Raw genomic sequence first — 9,231 nt, 5'->3', positions numbered from 1 at the left:
AGAATAATTCCCCACCTTCTCCTCCTCATCCCCAATTTCCTCTCTCCAGTTCCCACTACTTAGCACCACTCCTGCCCCACACAGCCAGCATGATTATTGCTCACTCCCTGGGCCTGTGGCCTCTGCAGGCCCCACAGAGAGAGAGAGAAGCAGCAGAGACATTGACTGTTCCCTGCTTTCTGTGACTGTGGGGCCAGTGGAGATCCCCAGTGCCACAGCGAATGCTGGAGACAGAGCTGTGGCTCCAATGGAACAAATTACACCCCACCCCCACCCCTACCCATCTGATCTCCAAATGTCTCAGATGGTTAGTGTGAGGTGGGAACAGACCCAGAAGAAGGGGAATATTTTCTCGCATTGAAAGAAGCTGTGAGACTGGCGATCAGATCACCATTATCTGGGTTGAAAAATACCACTTGCCCCTTTTCATAGTATACATAGATCCGAATCTTCTTGGGTGTCTCACACATGGCAGGGGGATCTCAGGGGTGGTGAGCAGTGAGTAGTGACCCCTGGTCTGTTCTATCCCCCAGATCCCCTCCTCGGGGGTAAATTTGATTTGTCCCTTCCTCCTCACAGACTCTCTGGTGACCCCTATGGCCCAGATTGTCCCCATCCCCTCCACTTCCCAATAAATTTTTCCTGATGTGAATCCGTCAGAACCCAGCACACAGAAAACTTCGTCAAATCTCTTGGGATTGTTAGGCAGATCCTGATATTTCGATTCACATGTCACAGTCTTCTAGTCCTCTGACAGCTTGAGCCCATGATGAGCTGTGTCTGGATCCAGAGTCACCTTCACTTCTGAGAGAGAGAATCAAAGCATCAGAGGCAGAGCTCAGCTCTGCGAGAGGACTTAGCAGCCCTGCTCTGGCCAAGACAGTAGCTAATTTTCTGTCTTGCTGCCAGGAGCTGACACTGCTAGGGCTGGGGAAGGATTAATTGCAGCGCCCTCTGCCAAGATACCTGGAGCTGCTGCCGTGCTGTTTGCAGGTCTGGGATGGGTCTAGGTCCACTCAGGACTAAGGCCCATCCACTCAACTAACAGAGAGGAACCACTAAGCCCAGGCCACAGTTGAGTACCTGGGACAACAAAGGAGAAACCAGGAGCAGGAGTGAGGTAAAAAATGAGGGATCCGGAGGGAGACACCGAGCAGAGAATCCCTGCCAGTAAACCCACCACCACTATCACCACCACCTCACAGGTATCTCAGGAGTCAGTGGATACTGGCCAGAGGTGTGATCAGACAAAGGCATGTAAATAGGCCTCACAGTCACAGAGCACCACCCCTGTCCAGCTTCTACCTTCTGACGTGATGGATGCTGTCTTGGCCAGTGCCAGGACGAAGCTGATGAGGAGGCCTTGTGCCTTAGCTGTGCAGATGCTGGCACATCCTTCCAAGCATAGTGCAACTTTAACTGTACCATGCAGCTGTTGTCAGCACATCTGATGTGAATGTATGCACATCCCAGCAGGTGTGCATCTCCCCTCCATAAGGCTCTGAGCATTGCAGGATTGTGTTTGCAGCTCTCTCTACAGCTCCTCTCATGAAAACAATCTGTTTTTTATGAAAAGCCCTGTCAGTGTGGACTATCTACATGGAGTCCCAATGGAGTTAATAGGACTCTGCACACGTATAAAGGTCAGCACATGCAATTCAGGTCCCAAAGCAGGAAAAGAACAGATACTAGTGTGGTGACGAAGTCTAGTATCCAACTACACCCAAAACCTGTGATCATTTTGATCTATGTGTGCACCTGTCTATTGGAACCTGAACTCTCACCAGCAGCTCATGGCACAGAGATCCCTAAATCAGCCCTCAGATGCTGGGGTTTAGACAGGAAGTCTACAAATGAAGGGCTCCAAATCCCATTATCACCATTCTCCAGGTCCCCCTACTCCTCATCTTACCATGTAATTTTGAAAATATGATAATCTGATAAAAAGAGATGATGACATTTCCTGAAACTTGTCAATATCCACCAGAATTCAGCTCCCCATCCATTTGGAAGGGGGAAAAATAGTTTTAATTTCTTCATATTTCCCTGAATGGAAACTGGCATTTAAAACACTATAGTTAGGGCCGTACCAAATTCACAGTTCATTTTGGTCAATTTCACGGTCAGAGGATTTTAAAAATAATGAATTTAATGATCTCAGCTATTTAAATCTGAAATTTCAGTGTTGTAATTGTAGGGGTCCTGACCCAAAAAGGAGTTGTGAGCGGGTCTCAAGGTTATTGGGGGTGTGTGCAGTACTGGCACCCTTAATTCTGTGTTGCTGCTGGTGGCAATGTTGCCTTCAGAGCTAGGCAGCTGGAAAGCATTGGCTGCTGACCGGGAGCCCAGCTCTGAAGGCAGAGCCGCCGCCAGCAGGAGTGCAGAGGTAAGGATGGCATAGTATGGTATTGTCACCCTTAATTCTGTGCTGCTGTCTGCAGAGCTGGGCCCTCAGTCAGCAGCTGCCACTCTCCACCCTCCCAGCTATGAAGGCAGAAGTGCTGAAGTAAGGGTGGCAATACCGCAATCCCCCTAAAATAACCTTGTGACCCCCTGCAACTCCCTTTTTGGTCAGGACCCCCAATTTGAGAAACACTGGTCTCCACCATGAAATCTGTTTGGTATGGGGTAAAAGCACACAAAAGACCAGATTTCACAGGGGAAGACTAGATTTCATGGTCTGTGACGTGTTTTTTATGGACATGAATTGGGTAGGGTCTTAACTATAGTTATAGAAATCTTGCTACTAGGAAGAGAATATTCAGCAACTTAATGATTAGATAATGTCAGTACAGGGTCAACATTAGGCATAAAACAAGGACTAACCTGAAAATACATGGCCAAATTCAGTGAAGAATTAGGCTCATAATGCCTCGGGAAAAATATCCTCTCACTACTCACCACTGTACCAAAGGGGCACATCCCTAGTCTATAAAAAAGCTAGGGAACCATGTGTCTCTTCCCATCCCCTCTGAAATTACTACAGTGTTTCTAATCCTTTACTTTTCACATGAGACTCATGCATTGTAAAAGAGGGGGAAGCAGAGAACTATTGGGGTCAGGTCAGATTTTGACATTAGTAAAATAATGAGCTTTATTTACCTCCATATACTTGAGTTTTTCTCCATCCTGAAAACAAGCACAAGCAGAGAGATGAGAACTCCTCTGAACACAGATAGTCTGAGTATGACAACACTTCTTACAGAGTTTATACTAAAGATAAAAGGAACTTACTAAGCTCAGCCTCGAGCTTTCCTAAAAAACAAATAAAAAGAAATTAACATCTAATAAATTACAAAAGAGCTCTTGTTCAAGTAAGTCTAAATTTTGATAATGGTTTTGCTCATAAAGAATTCCTTTACTTAGATACTGAAACTGAAAACTTATTTAACTTTAAGTTAAGGTTAATATTATCAAAACAAACTGTGTAGCAGGGGTACGCAACCTATGGCACAGGTGCCCAAGGCGGCAAGCAAGCTGATTTTCAGTGGCAATCACAGTGCCTGGGTCCTGGCCACTGGTCCAGGAGGCTCTGTATTTTATTTAATTTTAAATGAAGCTTCTGAAACGTTTAAAAACCTTATTTACTTTACATACAACAATAGTTTAGTGATATATTATAGACTTGTAGAAAGAGACCTTCTAAGAACATTAAAATGTATTACTGGCGTGCGAAACCTTAAATCAGAATGAATGAATGAAGATTCGACACAGCACTTCTGAAAGGTTGCCGACCCCTGCTGTATAGTCTAGTATAGTGATAGATAGATAGATAGACAGATAGATAGAACTCCTCCAATAGCTGTTTCACTGGAGGAATAGAGATGAGAACTCTACTGGACACAGACAGTCTGAGTATGACAACATTTCTTGAAGTTTATACTAAAGATAAAAGGAACTTGCCAAGCTTAACCTGGAGCTTTTCTAAAAGACAAATAAAAAGAAATTAATAAATAACAAATTTACAAAAGAGCTCTGTTCAGTGAATACACATTTACCTAGCTACTGAAACTGAAAACTTAGTTAACTTTAAGTTAAGGTTAATATTTTCAAAACAAACTATAGAAGTATATCTCTATACCTATATAGATACATATTACAGGAGGATGTGTAGAACTCGTCGAATAGCTATTCCATGGGAGGAATAGAGGCTTATACCTGCTGTCCTCTAATGTAGGTAATTCTTTAGCTCAAATGGTAGCAGGAGATACTACAGCATTAAAGGGTTGGGGTGCAAAATTTAATGATGTGGGATGAAGACATCTTAATTAACAGATTTTTAAAAACTAAAAACCTATGAAATTATATTAACAAACTATGTTGAAATTTTGTTTAGGTTGCCAGGTCAAGCACTCAAAATTAGAAAATGCCAGAAATAAGTTTCCTTTTACAACTTTAATTCAGGCCCCTTTTGCATATGCATACAGTCTTTAATTATATGATCACATTGTAGCTTTTTCATAGGACCGCTGTCTCATTCCATACACAGGCCTATTCAGTCCCCATATAAACCAAAAGGGCTTCCAGGACCAGAAAAAAAAACACATGGATCAATTGATTCTGGGGAACAACAACCGAAAAAACAGGAATGGAAGTGCGGGTCATAGATTTACAATCAGGGTTCCAGAAGGAAGACATGGAGCAGAGAACATTGGAAAGTGCACACTGCTCCTCAAAACAGTCCAGGGAGCTAGTTGATACCATGCAGAGGAACTCTGCCTGGAGACGCGAATGGACAAGTGCACAAAATTGAGACCCACAGTCTTGGTCGCAGGGAACTCCTCCATCCAACCCCTCCTCCCTGATTGATATACGGCCAACAGGAGGTTGAGAAGGAGGTCCTACAACTTCATGGGGCCATGGATAGGAAATGTATAAATAAAAATGTGCAGGGAAAAGTGCAACCAGAACCTCAACAAGAAGTTCTGAAGGAGGCAGAAAAGAGACTGCAACCTGATGCACTGTAAGTATGCATGTGCCAAGGCCTCCATCTCACTACAATGAAAAACATCAGGGGAGTGTGAAAACCGCATCAGCAACACATCCATGAACTGGGGTCAGCAAGGAGGCCTATACACTCAGTGACTGCAATGGACCTGGCTGCAGAGATCAACTTCCAGGTCCTGAGGAGATCCTTGTGAAAGACCATCAGCCTTGAGAGAACTTGAGGGAGACCTCTTGGATGGAGATAAAACAGCTGCCAGTGATATCAGAGTCCTTGGAAGTTGCTGAGGAAGTGTGCTCTATGTCAGACTATGTTGAGTAGAAAAGAGATTCTACAGGGCCTCAAGATGGAAAGCGTGGACCTTGTTGAGAACACATGCCATGCCCTGTCCTCCCTCTTCCAGAGGGAGGCTCAGGATACCTGCAGAGACCTAGTGTTTTCCCAGCTAGAAGAACTCCAGGACTTTCCTCTGGAGGTTGGCCAGAGCATACAGGGGTGAGTCAGGCTGTTGAACTGGTTTCCAAATGACTAGAGGATAGCTAATGTGATGCCAACTTTTGAAAAGGGCTCCACAGGTGACCTCAGCAATTACAGGCTGGTAAGTCTGACTTCAGTACAGAGCAAACTGTTTGAAACTATAGTAAAGAACAAAATTGTCAGGCACATAGATGAACATAATTTGTTGGGGAAGAGTCAACATGTTTTTTGTAAAGGGAAATCGTGCCTCACCAATCTACTAGAAATCTTTGATGGGGTCAACAAGCATGTGGACAAGGGGGATCCAGGGGATAAGTGTATTTAGATTTTCAGAAAGCCTTTGACAAGGTCCCTCACCAAAGGCTCTTAAGCAAAGTAAGCAGTCATGGGATAAAAGGGAAGGTCTTCTCATGGATCGGTAACTGGTTAAAAGATAGGAAACAAAGGGTAGGAATACATAGTTAGTTTTCAGAATGGAGAGAGGTAAATAGTGGTGTCCCCTAGGGGTCTGTACTGGGACCAGTATTATTTAACATATTCATAAATGATCTGCAAAAAGGGGTAAACAGTGGGTTATCTGTAGCACAAGAACAGGAGGTGAAAGCATGTTGTAGACGGTACTGCAGACTTGAAGTATCCTTTCTTTCACATATAGTGCCACTCCCCCACCAGCATGACCTGTTCTGAACTTCCAGTTTATTTTGTACCCTGGTATTCCTGTGTCCCATTGATTATCCTCATTTCATCAAGTTTCTGTGATGCCTATTATATCAATATATTCATTTAATATGAGACACTCTGATTCACTCATTTTATTATTTAGACTTCTAGCATTGGTATATAAGAACTTTAAAAACTTGTCACTTTTTAGCTGTCTCGCATTACATGATGTAATTGAATGGGACTTTTTTTCATTTGACTGTTTCTCATCAGATCCTACCTGTATTTTATCATCTTCCATCCTCTCCTCCTTACTAGGACATTAGAAGATCCTCTCCTAAGGGATTTCGCTGTCCAATCACCGTGCTCCTCCACACTAGTCAACTTTTCCCAGCCCTTAGTTTAAAACTGCTCAACAATCTGGTTCCATTTTGGTTTAGATAAGTTCATGGAGGAGAGGTCCATCAATGTCTTTTAGCCAAGATGGTCAGGCACAAAACCCCATGCTCTGGGTGTCCCTTAATCTCTGACTGCTAGAAGCTGGGACTGAACAACAGGGGCTGTATCATTCAATAAATTGCCCTGTTCTCTTCACTCCCTCTGAAGCATCTGGAACTAGCCACAGCTGAAAGACAGGATACTGGGCTAGATGGATCATTGGTCTGACCCAGTATAGGTTGTTCTTAAGTTCTTATTAGGAGCATCAAAATATTTTGGTTCAACAGTATAGACACATTTTGTTTCATAGTGTTAAAATGTTTGATTTCAACTTTATTGTGTTCAGTTATTTCATTTATACTTGAATATTATATTAAAATATTAAATATGAAGCATAGACATAACACTATACATATTATATAAATACAATGTAATTTAAAAATAATATTTTAATATAATATAAAAATCAAAACAAAACGAATCAAAACAATGATGTCAAAACAAAACATTTTGACTTTGTTTAAATGTCACATTTCATCTCTTTCCTTTTGAAAATTTCATCGAAACATTTAAATGAAATGGTATCTTTCATTTGCAACTTTTTTTTGCAATTTTTTTGACCAGCCCTAATTGTTGCAGGACTGTGTGTCCATAATCTCTTTCATTGTCCTAAACTCAAAGTTTAACTCAGGAAATAGCTATATCCAGGAATCACTGGGCTACTATCTGTAGACAGACTCCAAGAGGAAAGGGTTTGGCCCAAACCATTCGTGGTGCCTTTGCTGACAGAGTCAGAGAGGAGTATGACTTGGCCTCAACTGTGGAGAAGGGCATCACTAAGCTAGCCCAGCCCCTCTCCTCCCAGTGAGGTTGGCAGCCTTCCTGGGTGTGTTCAGAAAATCCTCCACCTCATCTTCCAAGCCAGTTTGACCAGGTTGGGCCTCAAACACCCAAGAGACACCCCCCACCCCCCTCAGCAGTCTTCAAATTTCCATCCAGCACAGATCTGTGAACTGCCACAGGAGACCTTCTCTCCACTGGTGAGTCCTTTCTTGCTTGGCCAGTTGCACCTCTGGCTGCCAGCCCATGAACTGCTCCTGCTGCTGACAGAGCTGGGCTTGCAGCAGCTGCAGCCAGGCAGTGGGGTCTGCTGCTATAGCTTCTAGGCAGGATCATGATGTTGCTGCATCAGTAGAAGGGATCTTCAATGATCCCTCATCCCATTAATCACATCATCCAGAGAGAAAGAGACAAACTCTCATTCCCCTCCCCCCACTCCTTTGGAGACATTTACATACAATTGTTAACACATTGCCACTGGCCTGAAACATTTCTCTCTCTCACTCTCCATTTCTGATTTAAAGAAAGAAAAGGGCAAAAGATGCGATCTCATGCTGCCAAGTACCTGGGGATAATTCAGACTGTAATTTAATGTAACTGTGCTGTGATTATTAAAGAGATTGACTGACAGTGTGACACAGATAGACCTCTCTATGGAGGTCAGAATACAATCAGTCAGAAGCTAGAATATCTTAATGTACAGGTATTTGTTGCTTTATTTTATGTTTTTGTGAGTAGATGAATTTTGATGTGTTCTTTGAAAATTATTATGAGAGCATCAGCCTATGAGCTTGTTTTACTCCAATTTGCCAAAAAACGCAAATATGCCCCTCCTTGTATCTTGCATACCATTCTGTAGGGCACATTTCAAAGAACATTACAACGAACACAAAACTTTCCCAAACTCTTTGTAAGCCTGAACTCCAGGCTGAGAAGATGTGCCACCAGCCTTTCCCCCCCAAAAAAGCCTAAAAAGAAAGTATTTTAAACTCTCAAACTTTCAAAATTGTGGACATTAAAACTTATGATTCCACTTCTAAAAATATTAAAAAAGAAAACTGAAAGCCATACTTAAGTCACCCAAACAAATTGAGCTCTAGCAAGAAGTCAATATAGGAGTAAAGTTTGTGAGTAGAGAACTGAAATCTTGGCATTGGTTCCACAACATGCCTCTGATACTAAATGTGATCCTTCAACATGACCATGATCTCATTCTGTGTTAGTGCCAGAATGTTATGATCTCAGCCTTTGAATTTATATAGAAATGCTCAAGCTTAACTGGAAACAAATGGTTTTGTGTTGGAATGTCCTTGTTTTGTGTAAGTGTAGGGGATGTGGATGTGCATGGAGTTGGCAAGGGTCAATGTTGGTGAAGCAGTGGGAAATGATTGTGGGAGTCATGGCAATCTGGAGAGGCAAATAAGAGTCATGGGCCAGGATGCAATTCGTGAGCAAGAGTGTAGAGGCAGAGTCAGGCAGCTGGTGGTGACCATCTGAAAGTTGAAGGGCAGAGGGAGACGTGGGAGAGGGAGACAGTGGGAGTTGGATGCGTAGTGTCAGGTCAGGAGGATGCGTGGATCAGGGAAGTTCCATCTCCTGGTGGAACAAGGAACAAGGTTTATAACAGGGAGAGGGTTATGAAACTTACCAAGGTCAGCAATGAGTTTCCCTAAAAACAAGAACAGAATGTATCGTAAGTTTCTTAATAGCACATCACATAAATAATTCCATAAGAGTTCGGGTTCAGGGTCTGCTTCAGTCCCATCAAAATTAATGGAGAGATAACTATCCCAAATGGAAAATGCTGTTAACTTTAAGAACTTGAGGCTGTGGTTAAAACAAGCCATAAAATAATGTTCTAGTGAAGAAAT

General features: G+C 42.7%; 1 pseudogene; it reads right to left on the bottom strand.

Moving 5' to 3' along the window:
* Window positions 1-300: 300 nt before the first annotated feature.
* Window positions 301-9,231, bottom strand: part of LOC127049503 (erythroid membrane-associated protein-like) — a 36,391-nt pseudogene continuing 27,460 nt past the window's right edge.

The sequence above is a fragment of the Gopherus flavomarginatus genome, chromosome 4 (assembly GCF_025201925.1).
Source record: "Gopherus flavomarginatus isolate rGopFla2 chromosome 4, rGopFla2.mat.asm, whole genome shotgun sequence".
NCBI lineage: Eukaryota > Metazoa > Chordata > Testudines > Testudinidae > Gopherus > Gopherus flavomarginatus.
Note: the sequence above shows the minus strand (reverse complement) of the source record. Positions and strands in the feature narration are given on the sequence as shown.